Genomic DNA, 16,698 nt, shown 5'->3' on the forward strand with positions numbered 1-16,698 from the left:
TGTGGATAAGGTACGAGTGAGTCGTAACATTGGCTTGAGCTGAGTGGGTTCACTGATCAGAAGTTAACCTAAGGTGACAGTGGACGTGGATTTGATAGGAGTGGCTCTGTCCCACAGTAGATATTGCAGTTACGAAGACTACTTTTCAGCCTCACAGTTTGCCTGAAGTGCTTCTGGGAGGTAATTTAGACAAAACAAACAAAAAAAAAATGGTTTGAATTTCTGATAGTAACGACGGTGTGGAGAACCCTTGAAAGAAAGCCACAGTAAAAAGTCAGGTTCTGACCTCAACTGTGATGGACAGTGACTGGTATGTTGAAAATGTTTTCATAATAGCTAAAGAATTTGATCTGTAGTGGAAAAAAGCTATGTGGAGAATTTTAAGTTTGGAACACTAGCATGAATATCAGTGACTATTTTTCTTGAAACAGTATTCTGTTTTTATTTAATGTTAATCTCTTTGCTCTGCTTTAATATGCTAAAAGGAAATCTCATTTGCCTACTAATATCTGTATATTCATGTCATTAGAAATATATTCAATATTTAAGCCATATTCATATCAGTTGATGGTTTTGGAGGCCCTTAAGAATTAAATGGTATCATATGCTCTTTCAAAAATTCTATCTTCAAAGAAAAATGTTAAATCAATTTTACTGAGTTGAAATGTTTTTATTTAAAAATGTTTCCTTTTTTATTTTTATTTCTTGTTTATTTTTGAGAGAAAGCGAGCATGAGTTGGGGGAGGGGCAGAGAGGGAGACACAGAATCAGAAGCAGGTGTCAGTCTTTGAGCCCGACATGGGGTTCGAACTCACAACTGTGAAATCATGACCTGAGCCGAAGCTGGTAGCTTAACTGAGCCACCCAGACACCCCTTAAAAATGTTTCTAATTAACATGAGCTAACATTGTATTAATTCAGCCAGTTTTAGGATCTTATAAAACAAAAAGTGTATTTCTCAAGTTAAAAACATTTTATATAAATCTCAGATAACTATGACAAAGCCATGACAGCAGCACCATTTTTAGGCGACTCTGAAGAAGTAGGCTCAGAAAAATATTGACCAAACTTACAGAGTAATCATCATAATGATTTTTGCTTTTGCAGGGTTTTTTTTTTTTTTTGACAGTCACAAGTAGAATTAAACTGACAGCCCTTAAAGCATCAAATTAAATAAAATGTTGACTTTCATATATAGTAATGAGACATTTATAACTTTCCCATGCTGCTAAAGAATGATGGATGCTACGATAATTATAAACGTCAAGATAGTGAAGATAGTATTTGACGCAAGAATTACTATGTCTTTGTTCATGATGAACATGGTTGTTTGCTGTTGCTCGTATTAATAACTCCCAAGTTTCTTCTAGTATAGAGGTTATTGAGCATTGCTGCAACTTTCTAGCAGATTCTGTGTTTCCAAGGAAATTCCTGCTAGCTTGCCTCTGATTAACTAGATATTAACATATTAACCAGAAAAGACAGGAATAGAAATCGGGATACAGTGAAAGAGATACCAATTCAAATATCAAGGAAGAACCTAAATAAATCTAAATGTAATCAAGGGATCTCAGGAAAACTTAACCCTCATGATAAATATACCTGCAAATACCTATATAAGGTCCTATTAGGGTATGCATTAATGTCTACAGAGCCTATGAATTGCCATTTTCCTATATCTTACAGCAAAAGGTGACCATTGTTGAACATGAGTTTGGCAACAGAGAGCTGTGAGAGTATGACTAGATCTGTTGTGAAATGTAAAAATCAAATTTAAATGTGCTCAGGGATTTAATGAATTTCAATCTAAGAAATTATCTTGAACAAAAGGGCATTTTAATCAATGCCCCTCTTCTGACGTTTGCATCGGTGATAATAACATTACATATCTATGCAAAATAAACCTACACAAGGATAAGAAAAGTATTTAAAAAGTAAAAATAAACCTATTAAAACAACAAATTTGAATGTAGCCAGAAAAGTCATCCTTTTATTTGGTATGAACTTTTGAATTACATTGGTTTCATAGAAACAGAGCAATATATAAGTAAAAAGCTAATTCCCGCCCCTGAGAGGAAGAACATAGAAAATGCATGTATCACGAGGCACCTGGGTGTCGCAGTCGCTTAAGCGTCCAACCTCGGTTCAGGTCATGATCTCATGGTTTGTTGAGTTGGAGCCCCGAATCGGCCTCTGTGCTGCCAGCCTAGAGCCTGCTTCAGATTCAGATTCTGATTCTGTGTTTCCGTCTCTCTCTTCCCCTCCCCTGCTCACTCACTTGCATGTGCTCTGTCTCTCTCGCTCGCGCTCTCTTTCTCAAAAATAAACATTAAAATTTTTTTAAAAAATAACACAATTTGTTTTTACAGCAAGTCCCAGGCAATCTGAGCATGAGAAAGATAAAACAATGACGTATTTCCTTACTCACATGTGAATTCCATCCTTGTCCATTCTGAAAACAAGTTTCACTTGCTTACTCTTCCCAAGAATATACAATGAGAGTTAATCACCCTTCTGCCAGATGCAAGCTTTTATGAGACTCTAAACTCTGTTCCTATGTTTTCTCCCAAACATCCACATTGCTGATTGACCCATCCACCACTATGCTCAGTCTGAGCTAGTTCAAAAACAGCTTCAAACCGCTAGAGCCACAAATAATCCTCCTACCTCGATCTCTAGTCATTGGTTCAGTACTGGTTCACAGCACTGGTTTTCTGTGAGAAATATTTAAATTGCATTTCTTGCTTGGCTTTTTATACTTTAAATTCATACATGCTTGTAAGAGAAATTTTGGAGTATTCTGAGTATCTTGAAGTGTGTATAAGCGAGAAAAAGACCCCTAAATCAAATTGTAATGCCCAGAAATTGTCATCCTAATTCTTTTGGATTCTATCTTTCTATTCTTTTTTTCCTTCTATTACATGTTGCTGAATGTTTTCTAATTCAGTGAGTTTACATGGCAAATAAATTGAAATACAAAGGACCAACAAAAGTCACTGTACTTTATTAGAAAACTCCTCCATGTGGTTCTGGTTTTAGAAATAAAACTGTATCTAGCCTTTCCATTGTTATGTCAAACTTGGCTGTATCTTATTTTTGGTTTAGTTTGGTTTAGGTTTTTTTTAGTATCTTAGGGAACCAGATATTCGTTCTTAAATATGCATATTTTAAAATATCATGAGAATTCTTATTACTAATGTAGCCTTCTAGACTACTAGTAGAAAAAATACATATTCAAGACACAGCAGGTAGTTCTGGGACTTAAAAAGAAATCTGCAGAACTTGAGTTCAAAGATGAAAGCAAATTATTTGTTATGTGGTGCTATTCTGGCAAAAGAAAGGCAAACTATAAATAAAGTTTTTGATGGCATGGTTTTATATATCCTATCAAAAGTTGGTAAAACATGGCCCAGCTTCAAAATCTCATTGCAAAAATTAAAGCAGACTCTGAGCGTTGTGGCTTTACTTTTAATCAGGAAGATAGACTCTTATGCCTTCTTTCTGGTACATAAATGTTAAGTCTTTGGGAAAGAAACAATGTTGCCTAATTTGTGTTTTAAACGATATAAAATATCGCATAAATAACTTCAGGTGAATAAGAACAAAAAAAAGTGCCCTTTTTATCTATTCCTGCCCCCATCAGTACTATGCATATAACTTACTTCTTCATCGTTCACTGGTAGTTTCTACAAACATGGTTGCTGGGGGAACAAAAAGATCACTACTTGGATACCTCAAAAACCAGGTTATACAGGTTAAAGGAATACCTTTCCAATTTTCTGTCCGCTTTAGTTCTTGAGGCATGAGATAGATTCAGTACCTGTCTTTTGTGTTCCTTTATTTTTTTTCTGGTGGCTTCTCTTTTCACGAAGGACATCTGGATGTCCTGAGGGATAACTACATTGATTTCCTTCAACTGAACATTGTTTGCTAAGTAATTACTTGAGCGCGCTCTCCCAACCCCTCCCCAGATTTTTGTGCCCTAGTTTTGTATTGTGTTAGTTTTCATCTTAGGTAGTTGGGAGACGGTGTGTCAAGTGCTCTTATCCGTATGCCATTCAAAAGCAGATACTAAACAGATTTTAGCTGCAGGATGTTTAAGCCACGTGGTTTTAGAATTTCAACTGACCTCACGTTAAATGGACAATCCTTACCCAAATAAGGAAACTTAATCACACAATTTTGTTTTTTGCTCTAGAATTATAGTAGACAGAAAATGAAACTGCAGGGTTTAAAATCTTTTATTAGAAACACAATAAACGGGTAAGGAGTAACTATAAAAGAATCAAATATTCAGGGAATAGCCCGAGGTTTCTATAGAAGGGCAGAGGAAACAGATTGGGGGACATTTAAGCTTAATATACAGAATCCTTTGCCATAAGATGAGCCTTAAACTGTTTGATTTTTCTCTGCACAAGGTTTTTCCTACCTGGTAGTAGCAGTTTAATCAGAATGGTAGAAAATTCACTGCGCTTCAATAGACTTGTACAACAATTCTCTTCATCTTCTAGAAACTAAGGAAAATGCTGCACAATGGGAAGGGGGCCTGTATTGCACCATGACAGAAAATAACTGAACATTTTTAGTTCTATTACTATTGTATGTTTTATAATCCCTCAGACCAATTGGAGTAGGAAATGGTTTGGGGGCTACCTCAGATAATTATGCCCAGTGATCAGTCTGCCCACCATTTCCATGACTGTTAAAGGAATGATCCCTTCCATTCAAGGTCCCAGAATTTTTCCAAGTGCCCTTGAGAATCAAAATCAACAACAACAAAAAAACACATTTGTCTTCTTTGTAGGTTTTTAACAGAAATAATTTGAATTTAAATCCTCTGAGACAATAAATAGTCATGAATGTTTAATGTGGATGTATAAATGCAAGAGAAGTAACAGGGTGTAAGTTCTGATCTACATACAGTTTGACAATCTTATGATATATGTTGGCAGTTGAGAGATGTAGGCCAATTATGTATTCTTCAGGTATGATACTTGTGAATTTAACAGAATGAAAAATATTTACATATATTTATCTGCTGTGTTTAATTTTTAATACAGAATCTTGTTTCAATACACTAATCAATGATCTAATATGATCTGTTACTTTAGATAGCTGATTTCAAGAGTATTACAAACAGTAAATGAAATAGTTTTTAGAATTGGCACTAGATTATACAACATTCTATTGAGATCCATATAAATGGCATAATGGCTAAATGTTCTCACAAAACTTAGATGTACTATTTCTAATAGCAAAGACTACTATACAAGAAATTCCTTTATTTACTCTAAATAAACTATTCTAAAATTAGATCAACCACTGTCCATGGCATTTCAAAATAATGCTCGAAGGGATTTGCCTACTTAAATGCAGAGGAAAAGTTAAACATCAAGCACCAATGCCTTCTAATGTTACTGATCTCTGAGCTCTCCTGGCATTCATAAACCATGATAGAAAATTCATTTCATGCTTGTCTACTCTGATAAAACTCATGACTGAATTGTTTAAAAATGCTGAAAACAGGGAATGATTTCAGGAATGTCCCAAAGTACAGGACACAGTGGAATAAAACTAAGGCCTCTGAACAGCTATAATATTGGCCTGCCTTCATAGGTCAACCTAGCTAGGATATTGTTAAACATGAATATAGCGGATAATTTGACCAAGCAAATTAGGAATAAAACATGAAAATTATACCACTACTAAAATAACATTGTACCAATGTAAAGGACATTTATAAAAATCATCAAATGTTAGACTTCACCGATCCTGATTTTCCTCTGTTCCCAGATAATAGAATTCTTCTCTAGGATTTATATCCTGTCGGTGCATGAATTTAAGGCTGAAAGAGTTTTCTCAGTTTGGTTATTGCACTTCTAGATGTATCTCTTTTTAAGCACTGCTATCTTTCATTTTGGGGCTCTTAAAGGTAAATAAAACCTATAGTGTTGAGAGTAACAGGCTCTCAGAAAGAATTAACTTCCATTTCATTTTTTTCTGATTTTTCTTCCATAAGTCTCTAAATACATGTTAGCATTCTCTGGCTTAAGCTCTTCTTCGACTGTGCTTTACATGTGAATTTTCCTCATTGTTCTATACCTGAACTTGCATTATTCTTATTCAGTACTTATTTTCTTTTCATTTGAGAGCTATACATTGGTAACTCCATATGTTCTGTCTGGGATGTATTTTTCTTAAGCTACATATCGTGAACTGTTGGGCATTCTCACCCTTAACCGCAAAGTATTGAAGTTAAATTCAATTCATTGTTTTTTATTCTACCTTGAGACCTACTTTTTTTCTTTATTTTTAATTATACTAGGTAAAAGCTACCATTGTCCTAGTCATCCAAGCCAAAATATGTAGAAGTTTAAATTAAAAAAATAAATTGTCCCTAATAACTAGGATCAAGTTAGTCATGAAGATTAGTCCTCTTTCTCAAAATGGATGGTATTATTCAACAATTGTTTTATCACCATTGATAGTGTCACAGTTGATAATTACACCATTTACACCAGAAGTTCTGTGGCATACCAACATACTTCTCCACTACTAAGCATTGCCTTCCTGACTCCAATCTTAAAATTGTAACCCAAATGGACTGAGTCAAAATTTGATTAAATCATCCCTCTGTTTAAAGGCTTCAGTTCTCCAGTTGTTTTGGGAATGAACATCAAACATAGTAAGATCATATTTAATATGCTCTGGAATCTGGTTCTAATTTTTCTTCCAAGAATCACCACCCATTGATCCTCCTTTTTCTCCTTCTTTCCTTGTTACCAATTTTACTACTTTCTTTATTCACACAGGACAAACATGAAAGGAAAGTTTCTTGCTTATTGAACTTGTATGCTTCGTATACAATATTGAAAGTGTAAACTTTCACATCTGTATCACTGAAATCAAGAGAATCTTGAGAGTGGGATTGCTGATCTTTGAATCCCTATCTCTTACTGCAATGCCTGGGAAAGTACAGGCTCTCAATAAATGTCTGATATGTCAATTATTTAGGAAAATAAAGATATCCTATCCAGTAATGTAGGCACTTGAGGAAAAGTCCTTTAATTAGAGGGTTTACTATTGTTTTGGTTTTGGATATCTCATGATACAACAATTCTGACTTGGAATTGACTGCTTCATTGTTATTTCTCCCCTTGACTACTTAGTATTTTACTGGCACATCCATGAAAATAGACACCTCTAATCACTCAAAGAATAGATTTGTAATCTCAAAAATTATAGTAGTGAAAAGAATCCAAGATTCTTAGAAAAAATGAGAGATTTTAATTTCATGAGAGTAGTTAAATCAAAAGATACAAATAAATTAACATTATGAACTAAAATTTGCTCAGTTATAAGCAGGTACCATGGAAGAACTAAATTTGAAGCATTTTGTGGCCTTCACTTAATTTTCCCCAAACAGGTGAGATAATAAATGCTTTCATTTATCCCCAGTCTTGTGCCAGTAAGCATATTCATATTTTTCCTGCATGTTCTACTCTCTGATCCCTGATTCAGTTGGAGTTAATAATCCTCATTGTCTTTTAGTTTCTAGGTCTAGGCTTGTGATAAGGAAACATATTGCCTATAATTAGAATTATTGAAAAAAGTTAAAATACTCAAGAAATCCAATTGACAATTTTGGTCTTTGAGTAGGTCAATGACCTTTAAAATATTTGACTGTTACTCATAGTACAAAGTACTTTCATTTGTCACAAGCTGGAATATACAGACATATTCACATACATAAAATTCACAAGATTAAAAAGTATAATACTTAATCATTTTCTATGAGAATTTAAGAAAATACTGATTAACAATGAAATTTATTTTATGAGCAAATAATGAATTGTACTTTGCAACACATAAAAATAACCTTTTATAAGCCGATTGACAGTGGTAGAGGCCAAAGGTTTATTTTATCACCATTTTCTATAGGGAAAGTCAGTAAAATTATAAAGCTCTGCTAAAATACATAGTGTCCTATTGCCGGTTACATATAATGTTTTATTCTAATAACTAAGCTGCCTTGATGCTTTTAAATCTGTCCCTTTGACAGTAGGGTTGGACAAAGCCACCAGATAAATGGACTCAAAGCATTTGCTCATTATGATAAACACACTTACCTGACACTGGTCTAAAGAAAATTGACCATTTCATTTTATGTATATATTCCTGACATCCTCTCTAGTAACTTTTGCCCAGCAAGTATCCTGTCTTTGGAGTTAGGTTTTAGGATGATGGTGGCCTAAAAAAAATAGGAATAAGCTTAATTGTATCCTGTAATTGTTAGGCGAGAACATGTACTTGGTTATAACATGTATGCTCACATGTGATCTAGTTTAAAATCCTGGTAGTTCATTTCCATTGTAATAATGTTCTGCTTACATTTTCCATCCCTGTGTTCCTCCAAATAGGCAAAAACAGCCACTGTCTTTTAAAATGTTCCAGGTATGGGTTACAACAGAAAGTGAAGCTTCCAAACTTCCAGAGGGACTTATTTATACCTTTTTGTGTTACCCCTTAAAATTTTTCTGGCTTTGGATAGAGGTGAGGGAGAAGAATTTCCTCCCCACGCTGTTGGAGGATATGTTGAGAAAATGCCATAGCACTCCAACAGCATTCTTCATCATGCTTTGTTTCCTAATTTCTGAACTTCATGGCTGACTTCTGAACCTTTAATTCTATTGTGTGAGGATGGCTGATTAGTGTCATAAATTGATTTTTAGAACTTCCACTCTAGCATTTATAATGCTATAGCCCCTCATTTTGAAACTTGGGAGAGTTGACACCTACATCCTTCACTGCAAAGGACAACAAGGAGATCCATTATAACGGTGGTTTGCATTGACCTAAGCCACGTGTTTGATGATTTTAAGTCTAAGTGAAGGGCCTAAATTCCCCTTTACTTATGGCCAAATATAGCCAGTAAGAGCAAATGACCATAAGGGGCTGAAGGTGGAGCTTGGTGTTCCCATGGAAGTGGAATAATTTGAGACAAAAGATTGAAAAGTGAAGAACGTTCAATGTTTTGGTATTTGGTCAATGAAATGTTCACTTATTCACATGCTAATAATTTTGTAATATTTTCTATGGAGTTAGAGTATCTGTCTTGCATTCAGTATGGCTGTTGTAAATCTGTTGACCCTTGAGATACCTAATGTGTACAATACTATTTGTAATACAGCTACAGATTTGTGTCCTACAAATACAAGGATTCTTGGAAATTCCTATTTTTAGGGAATATTTTTAATTGTATATGCTGATTTTTTTTCTAGTATGTGCTATTGGGAGATAACGTCAGTTTTGATTAGGTGACAATGACAACCAAATTCTCCATGTGTGATTATACCTTGTGATGATTAGAAGAATTTTCCACAGGCTAGTGTTCAGCTCCATATAGTTGAGTCCTTATTTCTCTTTCAATACCCAAATAGTTCTAGTAATTCATACATTATGACACATTTAAGTCACAAAATAAGGTATGATCCTGCCCCTACTTGTCATAATGTTAGATGAGTTATCACGGTGGGAGACCGTGGATTTCCTGGTAGCCATTCCTACAGTGAAAACAGCTAAAAGTAACTTAACAGTACATCATGGTACTTGGGATGCACATCACTATATCCCCCTGAATCCAAACTAAATCCTTAACTTTTCTCCTGTCAGAAAGTATCCATGGCCACTCCAACGGCATCAGAAGGAAAGTGTGTTGGAGGGAGTTGCATGGAGGAAAGCAGTGACATTTATTAACTACAATAAATTATCTAATTTTCCAAATTTTCTGGAACAGATCACCTTAGGAACACTTGTAGGCCACTACCAATTTGGAAGTGGGTCTGTGAATGTGAGAGCTCCTAAAACTAATGGTTCATTCGTTTTATGGGAAATTTGTCATTAAAATGTAATAAAAACATCAAAACAAGATTTTAGATTTCTTCACTTAGAATATAGTTTATTGATGCCAGCTTATGAGCAGAAGAGTGAGAAAATCACCTGATTCCTCGAGCCCACAGATTCGTATCTGTTTGGGCAAAGCTGGGTATGTTGCAAAGAGCACACAGATCCAGGTTATAGATCTTGATCATTTCATTACCCTTTATTAGTTTTTTGCCAAAATGATTTGTCTATACAAAGCTGTTTTAGTGTAAATTTTTTTACGGTTTAAAATTTAAAACTTAAGGGGTGCCTGGGTGGCTTAGTTGGCTGAGTGTCCAACTTTGGCTCAGGTCATGATCTCATGGTTCTTGAGTTTGAGCCTCACACTGGGCTCTGTGCTGACAGCTCAGAGCCTGGAGCCTGCTTTAGATTCTGTGTCTCCCTGTCTCTGACCCTCCCCCTCCCTCCCTCCCTCCCTCTCTCAAAAATAAGCATTAAAATTTTAAAAAATAAATAAAATAAAATTTAAAAATTAAAATCCTTTTATAATTTTTGTTCACAAATTATGTATTTGTAGGAAAAAGAACCATATTTTGCTATTACCAAATCACTTATTCAGAATAAGTCTGTTTTGTAAAGGACCTTCTATTCAGGGACTGTTTCTTCTATTTTATATTCTAGGCCCTGTGAAGACATTGAGGAGGAAAGATAGTCATTAAACTCTGGAACACTAGCAAGCCACTCTAGGACAAAGTAAAGGTATGGCCATGTCCTCTACAAAACTCTTCTCTCTATCAAGCATAAAGGTTTAGCAGCTACCAGGAAATCTAAGGTCTTAGGTGAAATGAAGCACAGTATATTATAGAGTTTATGGGTAACGTCCAGAGTGATTTTATTCTTAAGGAAACCTCCCAGATCTTGGTGAACAACATTTAAAATTTGAAGTCAAAGCCTAAGCTGTAGCAAAAGTCTCAGCACTGGGCTTTCCTAAGTTCTCATGAAATCTATAAAATATATTGCATGATCTATGGAATGCTAAGGGAAATTTCCTCTTTCAATTTTTATGCCATAATTCTGTGGGATCTCCATAATCCTCTCACATGTATTAAGATGACTCCAAGTAGGTCGCTGTGACTGTTTAGCTATTCTAGTAATTTTTGATGAAATATGTGCTATAATTTACTATAAAGTTTGAAGTATTTAGCACCTAAGGTATAATTATTTTAGGTTTATTTCCTCCAGGGGAATTAATATCAAGGTTGCAAACATCAACAGTGAAATCATAGAGTCCTTGAAAGAAATCTTGGCTTCACTATTGATGAAATTTTAGCAAACACTTCAGTTCATTGAAAAGGGTAATAGTCCTACACACATGAAGGTCTCAGATATTAACAGTAAGAAAGTAGAGAAATAGGGACACCTAGGTGGCTCAGTCAGTTAAGTGTCCCCACCCTTGGTTTTGGCTCAGGTCATGATCTCACAGTTCATGAATTTGAGCTCCACATCGGGCTCTGTGCTGACAGTGTGGAGCCTGCTTTGGATTCTCTCCCTCTCTCTCTGCCTCTCCCCTGCTCTCTCACTCTCTTTCTCTCAAAAAAGAGTAAGCTACAAAAAAAAAAAAAAAGACCATTATAAACAAAATAAAAAATTAAAAAAAAAAAAAGGAAAGAAAGTACAGAAATAAGGTCATGCCCTAAAAGAGATTTATGTTTTCCATGAGCCTGCGTGGCTCACTTGGTTCAGTGTCCGACTTCGCCTCAGGTTATGATCTCCCAGCTCCTGAGTTGGAGCCTGTGTCGGGCTCTGTGCTGACCGCTCAGAGCCTGGAGCCTGCTTTGGATTCTGTGTCTCCCTCTCTCTCTGCCCCTTCCCCTCTCATGCTCTGTCTCTCTCTCAAAAAGTAAACAAACGTTTTTAAAAAATTAAAAAACATGTTTTCACATGAATTTCACATGAATAAGTTGGAATAAGTCACATGAACAAGGCAAGCATAGTTTTTGTTTTTTTTTTTTCTTCTTATGTGTCTAGGTTTTTACATGAGTAAGTTTGAACTATTTCTAAAGCATTTAAACTTGCTCCAAGGGAAGGAAAATGTACTCATAATACATTTTGTGTCATCTATAGCTATTCTGACAGATAGTCTTCTGGGGAAAAGTTTAATTTTCAATGTTGAAATTTACAAATGTTTGTAAGAAATTCAAATAATTTGGAAGAAGTATACATTTCTGATTCACTGGGGAACCATCATATTTGGTCTATTTTATATACATTTTTAGCATAGATATGTAATATATACATGCACAAATATATTAAAAGAAAGGATAATATACATACTGTTTTATGCCTTGAGTCTCCCATCAAAATATGTGCTCTACACATATTCATATCAGTATGCACAAATCTACCTCATTTTTAAAAATAGCTATGATTTTTAAAATTAATTTACTTATTTCTTTATTGATAAATACTTATAACTACTGTTAGAAGGGTTCGTTGAATATCTTGTACATTTGAAATGTCGTAAAGCATGCTAGTAACTTCTTTGGATCTTTGTGGATATATTCACAGGTAAAGGCAAGCATAGTTTTTTTTTTTTTTTTCTTATGTATCTAGGTTTTTATTTATGTTAGCCAAGTGAAATAAATTCAATATCATCTATTTCTAATCTCTAGAACAGTTTCTAAATATAAATCAGAGAATTTTTTTTTGAGATTTTCTAAAATTCACACCCAAACCATTTTGCACTGGTTACTTATGGAGGGAAGGGGGTTCACGTGCTGGGGGGTGGGGGGGCTGGGTAGCTATTTCTAGTTCCTACTGTTGTCATTATATTTAATTTAAATTGTATTAATACATTGTTTTATGCTGCCCAGGATTTCCTTTTATATCTTTTGTAGCCCAGGGAAAGGAAAATTTCATTCCTTTTGTAAACCTACCAATGACTGTCTTCAGATTTCTAATTAAAATGAATAATATGCGTGCATACTGAGGTAGTTTGTCTTCCAGTAATCGCTCCAAAATAGAACACTCTTATGCTTTAATTTGTCTCAAAAGCTTCCTTCTCAGATTTTGTATATTAATCCGTAATTCTTGTATCAGATTATTTTATAAGCTTACGCTTTGCAGTAGTTCCCTCCACTCCTTATCTGTGGTTTTGCTTTCTGTGGTTTCAGTTACCTGTGGCCAACTGCAATGGAGAAGGGGATGATCACCTTTTAACCTATGGTCAGAAGGTCACTAGTAGTCCAACACTAGTCAGAGTGCCTAGTCATACATGTCACTGCATCTCATCACGTAGACATTTTATCTTCTCACCTCATTGCAAGATGAGTGAGTGCAGTACAAGAGGGTCAGTAGATCAACAGCCACAATGGGAATCTTGAATATGGTATGCTGGAGGATATAGACGATAAGCAACACTTAATAAACATTGAAGACATGAAATGTTCATGTTTTAATCATTTCCTAAGTGCTTGTAGAAAAGACAAAACTATTTGACTTGTAAATTTCTGCCTTTTTAGATGTCTAAACAGATTCTGCTGTCACACTTGAATATAGATTGGTTGATTTAAAACTAGATTTTAAAGGAATTTTTTCCTCAGGATTTTTTTTTACTTCCCACTTTACCACCACCATATTAGTCTGGGTCCTCCAGAGAAACAGAACCAATAGGATATAGATAATATAGATATATCCTACCACACTTGTATGGTGGGGGGGGGGGGGGGGCTAGCAAGCTGGGTAACCAGAAGAGCAGATTGTATGATTTTTGTCTACATCTAATGGCTGAGAATTAAGAGAGCTGGTGGTATAGATTGCACTCTGAACCTGAGTCTAAAGGCAAAATACCAATGTTCCAATTCAAAGACAGGCAGAAATTGTCTCTTACTCAGCTTTTTTCTTCTATACATGTTCTCAGTGGATTGGATGAGGTCAATGCACATTAGGGAGAGCAATCTGCTTTACTTAGTCTAATGATTGAATTGTTAATCTCACTGAGAAATTCCCCCAGAGACATACCCAGAATAGCCCTTTTGGAGACAAAAGCTTAATATGAGTTTGATATCCACTCTTTTTTTTGAGATATTGTAATTGATGTAAAAATAATACACAGTATTCTATTATTTTCAGATGTACAATATAATGAGTTAACCATTCTATACATTAGAATTCTATAAAATACTAATTGTATATTCTATACATTAGTGCTCATCACCATAAGTATACTTTTAATCCCTTTATCTATTTACCCATCCCCTTACCTACTTCCTCTCTGGCAATTGCCAGTTTGTTCTCTGTATCTGAGTCTGTTTGGGGGAACATAACTCGACATAATAGAGGACATGTATGAAAACCCCACAGCTAACCTCATCCTTAATGGGGGAAAAACTGATACGGCTGCTTCCATATCTTGACTATTATAAAAAATGCTACGATAAACATAAGAGTATATATATCTTTTTAAATTGGTGTTTATTTTTTCTTTGGGTAAATGCCCAGTAGGGGAATTACTGGATTGTATATAACTCTGTTTTTAATTTCCTGAGGAGCCTCCATACTGTTTTCTACAGCAGCTACGCCAGTTTGCATTCCCACCAACAGTGCATAAGTTTCTCATTTCTCCACATCCTCGCCAACACCTGTTTTTTCTTGTGTTGTTGATTTTAGCCATTCTGACTGGTGTGAGCGAGGTGACATCTCATTGTAGTTTTGACTTGTCTTTCCCTGATGATGAATTATGTTGAGTGTCTGTGTGTCTGTTAGACATCTGTATGCCTTTTTGGGAAAATGTCTCTTCAGGCTTTCTACCCATATTTTTATTTCCATTCTCATGAGCTATCTTCTTTATCACTTTTCTCATATTACCAAGCCATGGTCAAGTACAGGCTTATTTAAGTTTTCCTGTAGGGCAACTGGTGGATAATTTTTTGGCTATTGATTCAAATCTTGCTTCAACTCTGGAAAATGTTCTTCCTGGAAGTTTTTCCCTCCTCTCTTTCTCAGTCTCTTTTGGAACTCCAATTAGGCTGTTAGGGTTATTCAGAATATATCTCCACAAACTTTAACTCTGTGCCCATTAACATTGTCTTCTTTTAGTCTAAATCCTAAGAATTTCTTCCAGCTCGTTATTTAGTCTATTTTCATACACCTTCTGTTATTCAGTTTTTCTACTACATTCTGCTATTTTAAAATTTTCATTTCTTCATATTACATTGTTTGATTTTTTTTTTTTTTTTTCAAGCAATGAGGTGTTTTTAGTTTGTGGGATCTTTTTATTCCTCTGAGGATTCTGTTTATATTAAAGTTTGCTGCTTTTTCAGTTCTTGGTATTTTTGATTGTCTTTCATGATACTGGATACATTCAAATAAGCAGTGATTTTTGCTTACTGCATAATTTTCATGAAATAAAACAAATCGCAGAATAGCAGAGTGTTTCCTAAGCACTGTTTTCTGACAATAAATAGAAATTTTCCATATGAGGTAGAGGCTTTACTGACCAAACTGAATTGGGAAGCCAGTGCTTAGGGGTTGGCATTTGGACATGTGAAAAGATTAGCTTGTCTTTAAATAAATGGGAAATGTGAATGCATATGTCCTGTCCTTTGAAATAGGAAGCTGGGACTTGCTTTGCTTCTTTGCCCAACAATAATACCCATTCTGTAAATCCCTATGGCAGATATTTAGGGTATTTTATAAATTATCATTGTGCCTTTATCTTGAGGCCAAATGGGAGATCAACCAGCTATGATACCAAGATAATGGCACCACTTTCCCAAAGTCTGAAATCAATTGATTTGAAGACTGTCCCCTATTATACCCTGCTGTCTCTGATTGTGTGGTGGTTCAAGGTTTTGGTAGGAAGCCTTGCTTTCCAGGAGTGCTATGCTTTGCCTTTCTTGTATTACTGTTCTGCAACCATAGTACTTTTCTCCATCAGTATGATTTCATGTGATTTCTTTCTTCATCAGTTTGATCCTAGATGCTTTGGATGCTACCAAGCATCCTCTAATGCCCATCACCTGATGAATTTGTTACACCATTTCAAGCTTTCTTGACTTCAGTGAGTGATTCTTTTTATATTTCTGTATCCCATCAGTTAGATTTCAGAAAGAAAAAAAAAAAAAAACCTTTTTGCTAAATCAAATACCTTAATCCATAGAAATTTTTTAAAGTTTATATTTACCTGAGATATAGATATTTGAGGTGCTCATATTCCTCATCTTATGCCACACTATTCTAATAGTCATTGAAAGCACCCTTCTTACTGGTCTCTCCTGAGTTTAATACACATTCCTCCCAAACACATTTGCTTCAGTAGTCTGATGTGCAATGCTAGGGTTTTCAGATCTACTAACTGCTGTAGGATATTCTATATATGCATGAACACTATGATAGGATATTTACTTTTACTTTCTCACTATAAGTGATGCTGACATGAGCATCTTCATACTACCCCGTGCCCTAGAAATATAGTTTCTCTGGAAAATGTACCCAAGAGTGAGGATGTTGGGTGATATTACGCATTGTGAATTTTACCAACTATGGCAGAATTATTCTTTAAAACATCTGCAATACGTTTTACTCAAACGAATAACGTGTAAAAATAGTTTTCCCATTCAGCCATTGGTAATATCTTCCTTAGTTTTTCCAGATAGTAGATATAAAGTAGTATCGCACCATTGTTTATATTTGATATTTTCTAATTCTTAGTCATATTGAGCATCTTTTTCTACATCTGTGACGCATTTTGTTGTCACCTTGTATAAACTGCCTAGTAATATCATTTATTTACTTTTTTTAACCTTGATTTTTTTT

This window comes from Panthera pardus, unplaced genomic scaffold (assembly GCF_024362965.1).
Source record: "Panthera pardus isolate Hobbes unplaced genomic scaffold, ASM2436296v1 HiC_scaffold_13, whole genome shotgun sequence".
In the NCBI taxonomy this organism is placed as follows: domain Eukaryota; kingdom Metazoa; phylum Chordata; class Mammalia; order Carnivora; family Felidae; genus Panthera; species Panthera pardus.